The 15,936-nt window shown below is 48.0% G+C and overlaps 1 long non-coding RNA gene across 1 annotated transcript; it reads left to right on the top strand.

Annotated features, from left to right (window-relative positions):
- The first annotated feature begins 250 nt into the window (after window positions 1–250).
- Window positions 251–1,280, top strand: LOC128699911 (uncharacterized). The gene is made up of 2 exons (XR_008408675.2): window positions 251–1,153; window positions 1,206–1,280. It is a non-coding gene; the product is annotated as an uncharacterized lncRNA (long non-coding RNA).
- Window positions 1,281–15,936: the final 14,656 nt, after the last annotated feature.

Raw genomic sequence — 15,936 nt, 5'->3', positions numbered from 1 at the left:
CACCAGTGTGAGAGGTTCTCACCAGTGTGAGAGGTGTTCACCAGTGTGAGAGGTTCTCACCAGTGTGAGAGGTGTTCACCAGTGTGAGAGGTGTTCACCAGTGTGAGAGGTTCTCACCAGTGTGAGAGGTGTTCACCAGTGTGAGAGGTTCTCACCAGTGTGAGAGGTGTTCACCAGTGTGAGAGGTTCTCACCAGTGTGAGAGGTGTTCACCAGTGTGAGAGGTGTTCACCAGTGTGAGAGGTGTTCACCAGTGTGAGTGGTGCTCACCAGTGTGAGTGGTGTTCACCAGTGTGAGAGGTTCTCACCAGTGAGTGGTATTGCAGAAGTTATAAACTCAAGCAGATATAGAGACAGTATAGCAGACTGGTGAACCTATATATTTATATAGCTTCACTTGGATACCAAACTTTCTCAAGTGTGATAAACTGATATAGGAGAGAAAGTTGGTGGTCCAGGTGAAGTGTTCTCATTGAAGGGTTTTTATTATGCCACAGTCTGGTTTTTATTATGCCACAGTCTGGTTTTCATTATGCCACAGTCTGGTTTTCATTATGCCACAGTCTGGTTTTCATTATGCCTCAGTCTGGTTTTCATTATGCCTCAGTCTGGTTTTCATTATGCCACAGTCTGGTTTTCATTATGCCACAGTCTGGTTTTCATTATGCCACAGTCTGGTTTTCATTATGCCACAGTCTGGTTTTCATTATGCCACAGTCTGGTTTTTATTATGCCACAGTCTGGTTTTTATTATGCCACAGTCTGGTTTTTATTATGCCACAGTCTGGTTTTTATTATGCCACAGTCTGGTTTTTATTATGCCACAGTCTGGTTTTCATTATGCCACAGTCTGGTTTTTACTCTTTTATTTTACCAAGACTCTCACGTGATTTCTGATCAGTAAAGAATTTTCAGAAATTAACCCTGATGATTATGTAAGAAAACTACCATTGTAAGATATAAGAATTAGTTGTGAACCTTAAACTTGGAAATTGTTGGCAGATGTAGACTGTGAAGCCGTCATGCTTAGTGTTAATAAAGGAATTCTTGAGTTATATTTTACACGGCGTCATAAACCAGATTATAGCGCACCAGTAGTGTCGTTAAGGATACGTACTCAACATTGGCAGTGTTCAAGCCAGTCTGCATTCCAGGTCCTGATTCTGTACTCAACATTGGCAGTGTTCAAACCAGTCTGCATTCCAGGTCCTGATTCTGTTGCTACTGTGATCGCTATTTCTGATTTCTGGACCTGTCAATCTTATCATACATACTCCTGAAGCTGTGTCGTTTTCCTCCACCATCCAGTCTTTTATCACAATGGCTTGTCTGACTTTAACTTCTCGCTGGTGTTAATATTTGTATGTTAATAAACTCTTGTCCCTTTAAACTTTTAATGAGCTCCAGTTACCCAGGTGTGATTGTGCGTTAGTCTTTGATATTGTGTAATGAGTGCTAGTGGTGATGCCTGGGCCACTCAGGTGCCCACCTGTCGTTAAATGCTGGCTCACCTTCATATGCTGCTGTGGTCTGAGTGGCTTAGATTCACTAAGAACCCAGTACCCATCCCCTTTATCTGGCTTAGCTTGTCATGATATTTCATCATTTGTTGAATTTTGCTCTGGGGTATTATGAAAGAGGTCACTGTTGCTATGTTTGTACTCCAGTTGCAATGCTGAGGTTATTCACAACCCCCAAAGGTGCTTGCATCATCAGCTGTACCACCTTGTGTCACGTTATGTGCTACATTTAGTAGGTGTGACAGAGGTATTACTGTAGATTTAGGAGTGGTGAGTATTGGTGTAGGGCTCTGTGTTCTTGCCTGGTGTAGGGCTGTGTGTGTTGTTGCCTGTGGCACTCCCGTCTCTATAAGCTGTTTTGCTAAGCCTTGCTTTCTTAATTCTGGGTGAGCCATCCTGCAGCTGTGCTCCAGACAGGGTAAAGGATGGTGGTTCCTTTAAAGGAACTTAGTATTTCTTGTTTCATTCGTGTGTCGACTAGTGACAGTGATTTTTTTATTAGTCTCCAGTTTGTCTGTTGTTTCTGCTCTGTTCTCACGTTTCCTTCCATATCACTTAACATGGTCTATGGGGAGACTAACCTCCCCTATATTGGTTCCTCAGGAGAAGCTACTCCTGACGATCCCTCCACCAACATGGCTAATGACAGCAACTCGGAGCCAGAGTCTGCTGGTAACTGGTTGTTGATGTCCTGACCCTGATTACACGTGTTTTAGAGGGTGACTGTAGACATCCCGGTGTCAGGCTCTCTCTCTTCAGCATTGATAAGAATATTAATGTTTATGTTCTTAGTATTGGGCTGGTTGTTTCCTCCCAGCATGAACAAGGCTTTTGGCTGTAGATTTATTACCTTTGCTGACGAAGCAGTTGATGGCGTCAATTGATTTAGTTGCTCGGTAGTGGGTGGTCAATACCTTAACGTCAGTGCTTGTAAGAAGGTTTTTTACCTACTGCTGAGTGGCCGTTGAGCGTGAATTTAAGATAGACACGTACCCAGAATGATCACGTTCTGGCCAGGCTACGAGTTGATAACCTGAAGCAGCAGTTAAAGGTACAGGATGAAGAGCTCTTGCGGCCTAACATCGGCCAGATCTAAAAGGACAGTCTGGTGCTGAAGACTTCTAGATCTAGACTGGTCTGTGTCCTTTCGTATTTTGATGACATGGTGCATGCCACTCGTTATTTGAACCATTGTCGTGGCATTATTTCCCAGCGATTGCTGGAGCATGAGTGTGTGGGGGACATACGGCTTCAAATTCCTGGAATGGTGGTGATTTAAAGGATTAAGATGAATGTTGGTTGTCAGAATACTAATTCACTGGACCTCACATTCCACTAGTTGTGCCTTTAAACCAGGGTACGGGTGGGGTTAGAACCCATGGCAAGTGAGTCTTAAAACTCCAGGCCAGTGCGTAAGCCACTGGGCCAGCCAGGCCTAGTGACATACACACTGATCTGGAGTTCTACGACTGGCCATGGGTTCTAACCCCACCCATACCCTAGTTTGTTTACAATCGTGTTATTACTGTTTCGTAAGTCAAGCTAAAACTTTCCCTCTACATAAATCTTGGGTGAAAGGACTTTCCGTCATCAGTACATTGTTTGAATTGTCAGAAATTTGATCAGAGGAGCGAGTGTAAGACAACCAGTATTACTTTTGTTGCTTATATCACTAACTTTGACCCTGCCCGATCCTGAACTGTCACTGTCACAGCTTGTTTATGTACAAACATTGATAGAATGGTGTCAGGTGACCATAGACATCACAAGGGTGGGTTACTTCTAGCAAATATATTTTCACTCAGGCTGTTGATGCTCATTTCACCAGTTCCCTGGGTGTAGATGTGCTGTGTCAGAGCGAGGGTGTAGATGTGCTGTGTCAGAGCGAGGGTGTAGATGTGCTGTGTCAGAGCGAGGGTGTAGATGTGCTGTGTCAGAGCGAGGGTGTAGATGTGCTGTGTCAGAGCGAGGGTGTAGATGTGCTGTGTCAGAGCGAGGGTGTAGATGTGCTGTGTCAGAGCGAGGGTGTAGAGGTGTCAGAGCGAGGGCGGTGGTAGCTTTGCGGTGATCGTCACAGGACTGGTATTGTGCACAATTACCAACCTAAGCTTCTGTTCACTGCAGTTCTCCATGCAGTCCTCGTTGATCTTGTCTTCATAACTAGTTGATTTAGATCTTGGTTCACTGTTAACTCAGATTCCCAGTGTACGTTGTTGGTCCTGGCCCAGTATGCTTCTGTCCATCTTATAGTTGATGTACGTTGTTAGTCCTGGCCCAGTATGCTTCTGTCCATCTTATAGTCGATGTACATTTTTAGTCCTGGCCTAGTATGCTTCTGTCCATCTTATAGTCGATGTACGTTGTTAGTCCTGGCCCAGTATGCTTCTCTCCATCTTATAGTCGATGTACGTTGTTAGTCCTGGCCCAGTATGCTTCTCTCCATCTTATAGTCGATGTACGTTGTTAGTCCTGGCCCAGTATGCTTCTCTCCATCTTATAGTCGATGTACGTTGTTAGTCCTGGCCGAGTATGCTTCTGTCCATCTTATAGTCGATGTACGTTGTTAGTCCTGGCCAAGTAGGCGTCTGTCCATCTTAGAGTCTATGTACGTTGTCGTGGCCCAGTATGCTTCTGTCCGTCTTGTAGTCTAAAAGATGCAGGAGTTATTTATGATGGCCAAAGATGTTAGGTTATGTTGGTGCTCCAAAACATGAATGGGTAGATGCTGAGGTTAAGATTGTTATAACAGTACACAAATAACCCGGGTTATTTGTGTATTAAATAACAAAAAAAAGGCACAATACCGTGACTGGAACAAAACACAAATAACCCGCACATAGAAGAGAGGAGCTTACGACAACGTTTCGGTCCGACTTGGACCATTTACAAAGTCGTGCTAACGAAAAGGAGAGCAGGATGGGTATATATATAGGCAGGAGGTGGTGGTAGTAGTAGTAGTAGTAGTGGAGGGAAGGTAGTAGTAGTGGTGGTAGTAAGAGTAGGAGGGGCCAGTCAAATACTGAGAGAGGGGAGCATTGCAAGGGAGCTGCTGCCCACAGAGGGTAAGAGCAAGAACACCGAGGGGGGGAAACAAATAAATAAAGAAGGAACAAATACACAGGGCAGAAGAAAGACAACCCAAAGGAGAAAAGTAAAGAGGAAAGGGGAAGACGGAGAAAAAGAAAAAAAAGAGGAATCAGGTTAGGTCACGAGTGTTGTGAAGTTTGGAGCATTTTACAATGTAGTGGGAGAGGAAGACATCTACAGAGACGAAGCCAAGACTAAGATTCATACAAGGAAAGTTGTGTATTAGGGAGGATTCAACCAGACGGCGACTGTTAAAGTTGGAAGTTGGGAAGACAGTTTTAGCAAAAGACCAGTCAATAGGATGACTGTGATCTCGGACGTGACAGAAAAGAGCATTGTTAATGTCGGCAAGCCTAACACTATTTTTGTGCTCCCTAAGTCTGTCAGAAAGAGATCGACCGGTTTCTCCAAAGTATTGAAGAGGACAGGAGGAGCAAGAAATAGAGTAGACACCAGGAACATCTGTGGAGGGAGGAGAGGTATGAACGAGATTAGTGCGAAGAGTGTTAGTCTGGCGGAAAGTAAGTTTGATATCTAAGGGACGGAGAGAGTTGTTGAGATTAGAAAGACCGGAAATGTAGGGAAGGCAGAGGATAGAAGAGTTCTCATGAGTAGAGAGTTTGGGAGAGAAGAAATTGCGTTTAGCACGTGAGAGGGCAGAGTCAATGAAATGAGAAGGGTAGCCAAGACGGGAAAATGAATTATGAAGAGTGGAAATTTCTGATGGAAGGAACTGAGGATCACAGATGCGGAGGGCACGGAGAGAGAGGGAGATAAGAACACTTTCCTTGACAGAGGAAGCATGATAAGAAAAGTAGTGAATGTACATGCCACTGTGCATAGGTTTGCGGTAAACGGAAAAGGCAAAACCTGTATCTGAGCAGTGGACATGGACATCAAGGAAAGGAAGCAAGGAATTAGATTCCCATTCAGCTTTAAACTTAATGGAAGGGGCAAGATTATTAAGAGCTTCAAGAAAACGTTGGAAGAGACTGGAGTCATGAGGCCACAGAGCAAAGATGTCATCCACATAGCGGAGCCAGAGTGAAGGGCGTACATCGATGGTAGGAAGAAGAATGGTCTCGAAGTATTCTATGTAAAGATTAGCAAGAACAGGAGAGAGAGGAGAGCCCATAGCCACACCGAAGGTTTGAGAATAATATTTCCCTTGGAAGGAAAAGGAATTAGAGTTCACACAGAGGCGGATAAGATCAAGAAAGATATCAATAGGTATAGGGAGATGAAGAAACCCTTCATTGGCCTTCTCTCTAAGAAAATCAAGGACATCATCAAGAGGGACATCGGTGAAAAGGGACTCAACGTCCAGACTAAGCATCTTACAGGTCGGGAGAGAGGGCGAACCCGTTCAGTGAAGTCTTGAGAGTGACGGAGGTGGGCAGGAGAAAAAGTACCAAGAAAGGGAGTGAGGGTTTTGGCCAGCCAAGAAGCAAGAGAATAAGAAACAGAACCTCTAGAGGATATGATAGGACGAAAAGGAATATCAGGTTTATGAGTTTTGGGAAGGCCATAGAAATAGGGAAGAGAGGGACAGATGACATGAAAATGTTGAACAAGGTCAAAGTCAGGACAGAGGTCGGAGAGAGTCCTTAATTTCTTGTTGAAAGTTCTCTTGATGCGATCAAGAGGGTTGGAAACGAGAGGAGTGTAGGTGCTTGAGTCAGAAAGTAAGCTTTACGGAGGTAATCCTCGCGATCAAGGATAACTACCGAATTACCTTTGTCAGAAGATAGTATGACAATGTTAGTGTTAGATTTAAGAGAAGAAAGTTGGTAACGGCGCGGAAGGTGGTGATTCTTAGAAAACAGACTTAACAAGAGCAGGAAGGAGAGCGCCACGAAAAGTGGACAAGTCAGGAAGATTACGAGAGCGAGATTGACGAAAAGAATCAAAAGAGGTAATCAGGGTAATACCAGCGCGAGGAGTAGGCGAAGTGGCAAAGGAAAGACCAAAACCAAGAAGTTCAAGCTCATACTGAGAGAGTGAGACAGAAGACAGGTTAGTGAGGGAGAATTTAGACCAAGGTCTAGCTGAGATGAGACGTTGAAGTTTATTCTGTAGTTTAGAAGAATGAATTTGTGAGTTCAGGCGATCAGTGTCAAAAGCATTGGTAGAGAGAAGGTTACAGAGATCTTGTGGAAGAGAAGCAGAGAGAGCACGTTGACGCTGACGGAGAGTAAAGAAGGCATCTTCAACCTGAGACTTTGTAAAAAGAATGAGCTGTTGAAGTAGGAGACGGGCATGATCAGGAAAGGGAGTGTCCAGTGGGTTGGTTTTCAGAAAATGGGAGAGGGAAGGTGGCAGAACATGTTCAGCAAGAGAGTCACGCAGAAAGTGAAGCTGATTCTCACGACCCCGGGTAGCAATAAGAGCAGCCTCATAAGAACGGAAAACGGGTGCGGGTTATTTGTGTATTGTTCCAGTCACGGTATTGTATCTTTTTTGTTATTTGCTATAACAAGCAGATCTATAGCAGACTTGTGCTTGATGGTGACTCATGGTGCCTGACACAGGTATGTCCTTGGGAAGTGGTGGGGCCGGTGACCCTACAAATGAGAAGCAACTTATACTGGGTTTAGCAGGATGAAGGTGTTTAGTCCTTGATCACGAATCATCACCTTGACAAGAATCTGTCGATCAAGGCTCAGGCACAGACTTCTTACTGATAATCACTTGTTTACAGGTATAACCCCCCCCCCCCACACACAGCCCTCCTGTGTACCTTCTGGTGTCCAACCCACCGTGTAAGACTTTTTTTTTTACCGCAACATTTTTGTCGAGGGTATTTTGAGATTAAAAATATAGTGAATATTTTAACTAGTGCTTGTTATTTTAACTTGGTTAGATAATATTTTTGTCTTACGTATTGTATACTTGCTAGTTTTTGTTTGTTAATTTTACCTTTGTTGTTCCTAAGTGTGTTGTTTATATTCTTTATTGGCAGGAGCAGTGAGTGAACTACGCTATCAAAGTTTACTGCATATTTCATAACTACCCACCCACCCTGGTGTGTGTGTGTGTGTGTGTGTGTGTGTGTGTGTGTGTGTGTGTGTGTGTGTGTGTGTGTGTGTGTGTGTGTGTGTGTGTGATAGCCTGACCTCAGGCTGACCTGCCAGGGAGGAAGACCTCTCCAAACTGATCGTAGGTATAATGCGAGGGAGTGTTGTGTGTGTCACCTAGGTGTGATTCTGTATGATATTGTATGTTAAGTGTGTAACCTGTAGTGATGGGTCACCCTGGAGTGTGTAACGTGGTGGTGTATGTGTCACTCAGGAGTGTGGTAGTGATGGTGTGGGAGGTAGTGGTGGTGCGTCACCCACTACCATCACTACCACACTCTTGGGTGATAACCACCACCACAGACCATCACTACCACACTCCTTGGTGACACACCACCACCACACACACACACACACACACACACACACACACACACACACACACACACACACACCATCACTACCACACTCTTGGGTGATCACCACCACCACAGACCATCACTACCACACTCCTTGGTGACACACCACCACCACACACACACACACACACACACACACACACACACACACACACACACACACACACACACCATCACTACCACACTCCTGGGTGACCATCACCACCTCCACACACACCATCACTACCACACTCCTGGGTGACTACCACCACCACCACACACACCATCACTACCACACTCCTGGGTGACTACCACCACCTCCACACACACCATCACTACCACACTCCTGGGTGACCATCACCACCTCCACACACACCATCACTACCACACTCCTGGGTGACTACCACCACCACCACACACACCATCACTACCACACTCCTGGGTGACTACCACCACCTCCACACACACCATCACTACCACACTCCTGGGTGACCATCACCACCTCCACACACACCATCACTACCACACTCCTGGGTGACTACCACCACCACCACACACACCATCACTACCACACTCCTGGGTGACTACCACCACCTCCACACACACCATCACTACCACACTCCTGGGTGACCATCACCACCTCCACACACACCATCACTACCACACTCCTGGGTGACATACCACCACCACCACCTCCACACACACCATCACTACCACACTCCTGGGTGAGTGGTGGTACCCACCGAGTTGTATGAGCGGAAGTCGAGACTTAGCTCCAGGACCCTCTTACTAGACTACTTTGATGGTTATCACTGAGTTTTGGACTGTTGTGCCTTAGCAGTGTATTGGGTTGATGCGCGCGCGCCTCTGTGTATGGAGGGTTGCGTGCCTGCCCGTTGAGGTAGCGCGTAGGTGTTTAACAAGGTGTTTCCTGTACACAGGCAGGATGACCCCTGCTACCTGCAGAAATGCGATGCTCTTGTTTCTTGTTCATTAAAAGTTAACACGTTAACTTGCGTCAGCCTTACTGTGGATAACATGTGTTGTGTGCCTCAGGACCTCGCAAGATACACTTGTGCAAGACTGTTCCAGGATCTCTCAAGACACAGTTTTGCAAGACTTCAACACAGGCCTCAAGTCAAATATCTAGCTTTAAAAAAGCCTGTGCTGTGGGCTTAAGTCTTGGAAAGCAAGAGTTCAGGCTGTTACAGGCTGTCAAGCATGAAGGGTCTTGTCAATAATAAAAGTTTCGTAAGGTGCACTTAACTGTCTTTTTTAACAACAACAACTGTGTGGTTATTGCTTTACCATTGTCCTGTCCAGTGTGTCTTTGTGGCTGCTGCTCTTATGTTTACACTTTACACTATATAACTGTGATGTGGGAGGGCATTGTTGATTGTAGCGTACGTTACTGTTGCTCGGGGGGGGGGGGTAATTGTGGCGTAGGTTACTGGTGCTCGGGGGGGGTAATTGTGGCGTAGGTTACTGGTGCTCGGGGGGGGTAATTGTAGCGTAGGTTACTGTTGCTCGGGGGAGTGTAATTGTGGCGTAGGTTACTGGTGCTGGAGGGGTAATTGTAGCGTAGGTTACTGGTGCTGGAGGGGTAATTGTAGCGTAGGTTACTGGTGCTCGGGGGGGGTAATTGTGGCGTAGGTTACTGGTGCTGGGGGGTAATTGTGGCGTAGGTTACTGGTGCTGGAGGGGTAATTGTAGCGTAGGTTACTGGTGCTGGAGGGGTAATTGTAGCGTAGGTTACTGGTGCTCGGGGGGGGTAATTGTGGCGTAGGTTACTGGTGCTCGGGGGGGGTAATTGTGGCGTAGATTACTGGTGCTCGGGGGGTAATTGTGGCGTAGGTAACTGGTGCTGGAGGGGTAATTGTGGCGTAGGTTACTGGTGCTCGGGGGGGGTAATTGTGGCGTAGGTTACTGGTGCTCGGGGGGGGGTAATTGTGGCGTAGGTTACTGGTGCTCGGGGGGGGGGTAATTGTGGCGTAGGTTACTGGTGCTCGGGGGGGGTAATTGTGGCGTAGGTTACTGGTGCTGGAGGGGTAATTGTGGCGTAGGTTACTGGTGCTCGGGGGGGGGGTAATTGTGGCGTAGGTTACTGGTGCTCGGGGGGGTAATTGTGGCGTAGGTAACTGGTGCTGGAGGGGTAATTGTAGCGTAGGTTACTGTTGCTCGGGGGGGGGGTAATTGTGGCGTAGGTTACTGGTGCTCGGGGGGGGTAATTGTGGCGTAGGTTACTGGTGCTCGGGGGGGGTAATTGTGGCGTAGGTTACTGGTGCTCGGGGGGGGGTAATTGTGGCGTAGGTTACTGGTGCTCGGGGGGGGTAATTGTGGCGTAGGTTACTGGTGCTCGGGGGGGGTAATTGTGGCGTAGGTTACTGGTGCTCGGGGGGGGTAATTGTGGCGTAGGTTACTGGTGCTCGGGGGGGGGTAATTGTGGCGTAGGTTACTGGTGCTCGGGGGGGTAATTGTGGCGTAGGTAACTGGTGCTGGAGGGGTAATTGTAGCGTAGGTTACTGGTGCTGGGGGGTAATCGTAGCGTAGGTTACTGATGCTGGAGGGGTAATTGTAGCGTAGGTTACTGGTGCTCGGGGGGGGGTAATTGTGGCGTAGGTTACTGGTGCTGGAGGGGTAATTGTAGCGTAGGTTACTGGTGCTGGGGGGTAATTGTGGCGTAGGTTACTGGTGCTGGAGGGGTAATTGTAGCGTAGGTTACTGGTGCTGGGGGGTAATTGTGGCGTAGGTTACTGGTGCTGGAGGGGTAATTGTAGCGTAGGTTACTGGTGCTCGAGGGGGGGGGGTAATTGTGGCGTAGGTTACTGGTGCTGGAGGGGTAATTGTAGCGTAGGTTACTGGTGCTGGGAGGTAATTGTGGCGTAGGTTACTGGTGCTGGAGGGGTAATTGTAGCGTAGGTTACTGGTGCTCGGGGGGGGGGTAATTGTGGCGTAGGTTACTGGTGCTGGAGGGGTAATTGTAGCGTAGGTTACTGGTGTTGGGGGTAATTGTGGCGTAGGTTACTGGTGCTGGAGGGGTAATTGTAGCGTAGGTTACTGGTGCTGGAGGGGTAATTGTGGCGTAGGTTACTGGTGCTCGGGGGGGTAATTGTGGCGTAGGTTACTGGTGCTGGAGGGGTAATTGTGGCGTAGGTTACTGGTGCTGGGGGGTAATTGTGGCGTAGGTTACTGGTGCTCGGGGGGATAATTGTGGCGTAGGTTACTGGTGCTGGAGGGGTAATTGTGGCGTAGGTTACTGGTGCTGGAGGGGTAATTGTAGTGTAGGTTACTGGTGCTGGGGGGTAATTGTGGCATAGGTTACTGGTGCTCGGGGGGGTAATTGTGGCGTAGGTTACTGGTGCTGGAGGGTTAATTGTAGCGTAGGTTACTGGTGCTCGGGGGGGGGGTTAATTGTGGCGTAGGTTACTTTTGCTGTGGGGGTAATTGTGTTGGTTACTGGTGCTGGAGGGGTAATTGTGGCGTAGGTTACGGGTGCTGTGGGGGGTAATTGTGGCGTAGGTTACTGGTGCTCAGAGGGGGTAATTGTGGCGTAGGTTAGTGGTGCTCGGGGGTAATTGTGGCGTAGGTTACTGGTGCTCGCGGGGGAGGTAATTGTGGCGTAGATTACTGGTGCTGTGGGGGTAATTGTGGCGTAGGTTAGTGGTGCTCGGGGGGTAATTGTGGCGTAGGTTACTGGTGCTCGGGGGGTAATTGTGGTGTAGGTTACTGGTGCTGGAGGGATAATTGTGGCGTAGGTTACTCGTGCTCAGAGGGGGGGGTAATTGTGGCGTAGGTTAGTGGTGCTCTGGTGGGTAATTGTGGCGTAGGTTACTGGTGCTCGGGGGGGTAACTGTGGCGTAGGTTACTGGTGCTGGGGGTAATTGTGGCGTAGGTTACTGGTGCTGGGGGGTTAATTTTGGCGTTGGTTACTTTTGCTGTGGGGGTAATTGTGGCGTAGGTTACTGGTGCTGTGGGGGATAATTGTGGCGTTGGTTACTGGTGCTCGGGGGGGGGTAATTGTGGCGTAGGTTACTGGTGCTCGGGGGGGGGGGTAATTGTGGCGTAGGTTACTGGTGCTGGAGGGATAATTGTGGCGTAGGTTACTCGTGCTCAGAGGGGGGTAATTGTGGCGTAGTTTAGTGGTGCTCGGGTGGGTAATTGTGGCGTAGGTTACTGGTGCTCGGGGGTAATTGTGGCGTAGGTTACTGGTGCTGGGGGTAATTGTGGCGTAGGTTACTGGTGCTGGGGGGGTTAATTGTGGCGTAGGTTACTGGTACTGTGGGGGTAATTGTGGCGTAGGTTACTGGTGCTGTGGGGGTAATTGTGGCGTAGGTTACTGGTGCTGTGGGGGGTAATTGTGGCGTAGGTTACTGGTGCTCTGGGGTGGTAATTGTGGCGTAGGTTACTGGTGCTCGGGGGTGGTAATTGTGGCGTAGGTTACTGGTGCTCTGGGGTGGTAATTGTGGCGTAGGTTACTGGTGCTCGGGGGGGAAATTGTGGCGTAGGTTGCTGGTGCTGGGGGTAATTGTGGCATAGGTTACTGGTGCTGTGGGGGCAATTGTGGCGTAGGTTACTTGTGCTCTGGGGTGGTAATTGTGGCGTAGGTTACTGGTGCTCGGGGGGAAATTGTGGCGTAGGTTACTGGCGCTGGGGGTAATTATGGCGTAGGTTACTGGTGCTGGGGGGTTGTGGCGTAGGTTACTGGTGCTGGAGGGTAATTGTGGCGTAGGTTACTGGTGCTGGGGGGTAATTGTTCTTAGGTTCTTATGACATTCCTCAGGTCACGTGCGTCACATCTCACTCTCCGCCTATATATATAATGTCTTTCTACCTCTGTATGTTAGAAGTGATCAAGGTCCCATGACCGAAACGTTTTCTAATAAATATGTCATAGTGTTTGCTTACGTGTCTTTCTAAACCAACTTGTCGGTATTTATTACCAAGGTTTATACCAGATTATTATATATATCTCCTGCGTTCCAACGAGCACAAGTCAAGTGCTTCCAAGCGTTCCCAGTAGTTAAGGTGCTGGACAGAACTTATACGTGCAGTAAAGGATCTCTGTACACTCTCTAGATCTCCAATTTCACCTGCTTTGAACGGGGGTATTGATTAATGTACAGCAGTATTGTGGCTTAAGTTAATTGTGCTGAGGGGTTAATTGTGGCGTAGGTTACTAGTGCTGGGGGGGTAATTGTGGCGTAGATTACTTATGCTCGGGGGGGTAATTGTGGCGTAGGTTACTGGTGCTCGGGGGGGATAATTGTGGCGTAGATTACTGGTGCTCGGCGGGTAATTGTGGCGTAGATTACTGGTGCTCGGGGGGGTAATTGTGGCGTAGGTTACTGGTGCTCGGGGGGGATAATTATGGCGTAGATTACCTTTGCTCAGGGGGGTAATTGTGGCGTAGGTTACTGGTGCTCGGGGGGATAATTGTGGCGTAAGTTAGTGGTTGTGGGGGGTAATTGTGGCTTAAATGACTGGTGCTCGGGGAGGGGGATTGTGGCGTAGGTTACTGGTGTTCACGGGGAGTAATTGTGGATTGGGGTCCTGGTGCTTAGTGGAGCGGGTGTTAATTGTGGCATGTTTTTTTTTTTTGGGGGGGGGGTGTTCGAGAGGGGTTAATTGTGGGTTAGTGGGGGGGTTGGGAAGTTTTTGTGACATAGGGTAGTGGTGGAGGGGGTTGTTGATTGTAACCAAGTGTTGTAGTGGTGGTGTAGGGAGTTGATTGTAGCCAAGTGTTGTAGTGGTGGTGTAGGAGGTTGATTGTAGCCAAGTGCTGTAGTGGTGGAGGGAGTTGTTGATTGTAGCCAAGTGTTGTAGTGGTGGTGTAGGAGGTTGATTGTAGCCAAGTGTTGTAGTGGTGGAGGGAGTTGTTGATTGTAGCCAAGTGTTGTAGTGGTGGTGTAGGAGGTTGATTGTAGCCAAGTGCTGTAGTGGTGGAGGGAGTTGTTGATTGTAGCCAAGTGTTGTAGTGGTGGTGTAGGAGGTTGATTGTAGCCAAGTGCTGTAGTGGTGGAGGGAGTTGTTGATTGTAGCCAAGTGTTGTAGTGGTGGAGGGAGTTGTTGATTGTAGCCAAGTGTTGTAGTGGTGGTGGAGGAGGTTGATTGTAGCCAAGTGCTGTAGTGGTGGAGGGAGTTGTTGATTGTAGTGGTGGTGGAGGAGGTTGATTGTAGCCAAGTGCTGTAGTGGTGGAGGGAGTTGTTGATTGTAGCCAAGTGTTGTAGTGGTGGTGGAGGGGTAGATTGTAACCAAGTGCTGTAGTGGTGTAGGGGATTGATTTTAGCCAAGTGTTGTAGTGGTGGTGTAGGAGGTTGATTGTAGCCAAGTGCTGTAGTGTAGGGGATTGATTGTAGCCAAGTGTTGTAGTGGTGGTGGAGGGGGTTGATTGTAGCCAAGTGCTGTAGTGGTGGAGGGAGTTGTTGATTGTAGCCAAGTGTTGTAGTGGTGGTGGAGGGGTAGATTGTAACCAAGTGCTGTAGTGGTGTAGGGGATTGATTTTAGCCAAGTGTTGTAGTGGTGGTGTAGGAGGTTGATTGTAGCCAAGTGCTGTAGTGTAGGGGATTGATTGTAGCCAAGTGTTGTAGTGGTGGTGGAGGGGGTTGATTGTAGCCAAGTGCTGTAGTGGTGAAGGGAGTTGTTGATTGTAACCAAGTGTTGTGGTGTAGGGGGTTGATTGTAGCCAAGTGTTGTAGTGGTGGTGGAGGGGGTTGATTGTAGCCAAGTGTTGTGGTGGTGGAGGGGGTTGATTGTAGCCAAGTGTTGTAGTGGTGGTGTAGGGGGTTGATTGTAACCAAGTGTTGTAGTGGTGGTGTAGGGGGTTGATTGTAGCCAAGTGGTGGAGGGGGTTGTTGATTGTATCATCCTTTGCGGATGATACTAGGATCTGCATGAGGCTGTCATCTGCTGAGGACGCGGTTAACCTCCAAGAAGATATAAACAAAGTTTTCCAGTGGGCAACGGTAAACAATATGATGTTCAATGAGGACAAATTCCAACTACTCTGTTATGGAAAACTGGAGGAGATAATAACTAGAACAGAGTATACTACAGACTCTGGCCATACAATAGAGCGGAAAAATAATGTAAGGGACCTGGGAATAGTAATGTCTGAGGATCTCACTTTCAAGGATCACAACAGTGCCACGATCGCACGTGCAAAGAAAATGATAGGATGGATAATGAGAACGTTCAAAACGAGAGATGCCAAGCCAATGATGATCCTTTTCAAATCACTTGTTCTCTCTAGGCTGGAATACTGCAGTACATTAACATCTCCATTCAAAGCAGGTGAAATCGCAGATCTAGAGAGTGTACAGAGATCCTTTACTGCACGTATAAGTTCTGTCAAGCACCTTAACTACTGGGAACGCTTGGAAGCACTTGACTTGTACTCGTTGGAACGCAGGAGGGAGAGATGTGTCATAATCTACACTTGGAAAATCTTGGAAGGAATGGTCCCAAATCTGCACACAGAAATCACTCCCTACGAAAGTAAAAGACTGGGCAGGCGATGCAAAATGCCCCCAATTAAAAGTAGGGGAGCCATTGGTACACTAAGGGAAAACACCATAAGTGTCCGGGGCCCAAGACTGTTCAACAGCATCCCATCAAGCATTAGGGGAATTACCAATAAACCCCTGGCTGCCTTCAAGAGAGAGCTGGACAGATACTTAGTGCCGGATCAGCCGGGCTGTGGCTCGTACGTTGGACTGCGTGCGGCCAGCAGTAACAGCCTAGTTGATCAGGCCCTGATCCATCGGGAGGCCTGGCCATGGACCGGGCCGCGGGGGCGTTGATCCCCGGAATAACCTCCAGGTTGTGGTGGAGGGGGTTGTTGGTTGTAGCGAAGTGCTGTAGTGGTGGTTTAGGGGATTAATTGTAGCCAAGTGTTGTAGTGGTGTAGGGGGTTGA

Source organism: Cherax quadricarinatus, chromosome 81 (assembly GCF_038502225.1).
Source record: "Cherax quadricarinatus isolate ZL_2023a chromosome 81, ASM3850222v1, whole genome shotgun sequence".
Lineage (NCBI taxonomy): Eukaryota > Metazoa > Arthropoda > Malacostraca > Decapoda > Parastacidae > Cherax > Cherax quadricarinatus.
Note: the sequence above shows the minus strand (reverse complement) of the source record. Positions and strands in the feature narration are given on the sequence as shown.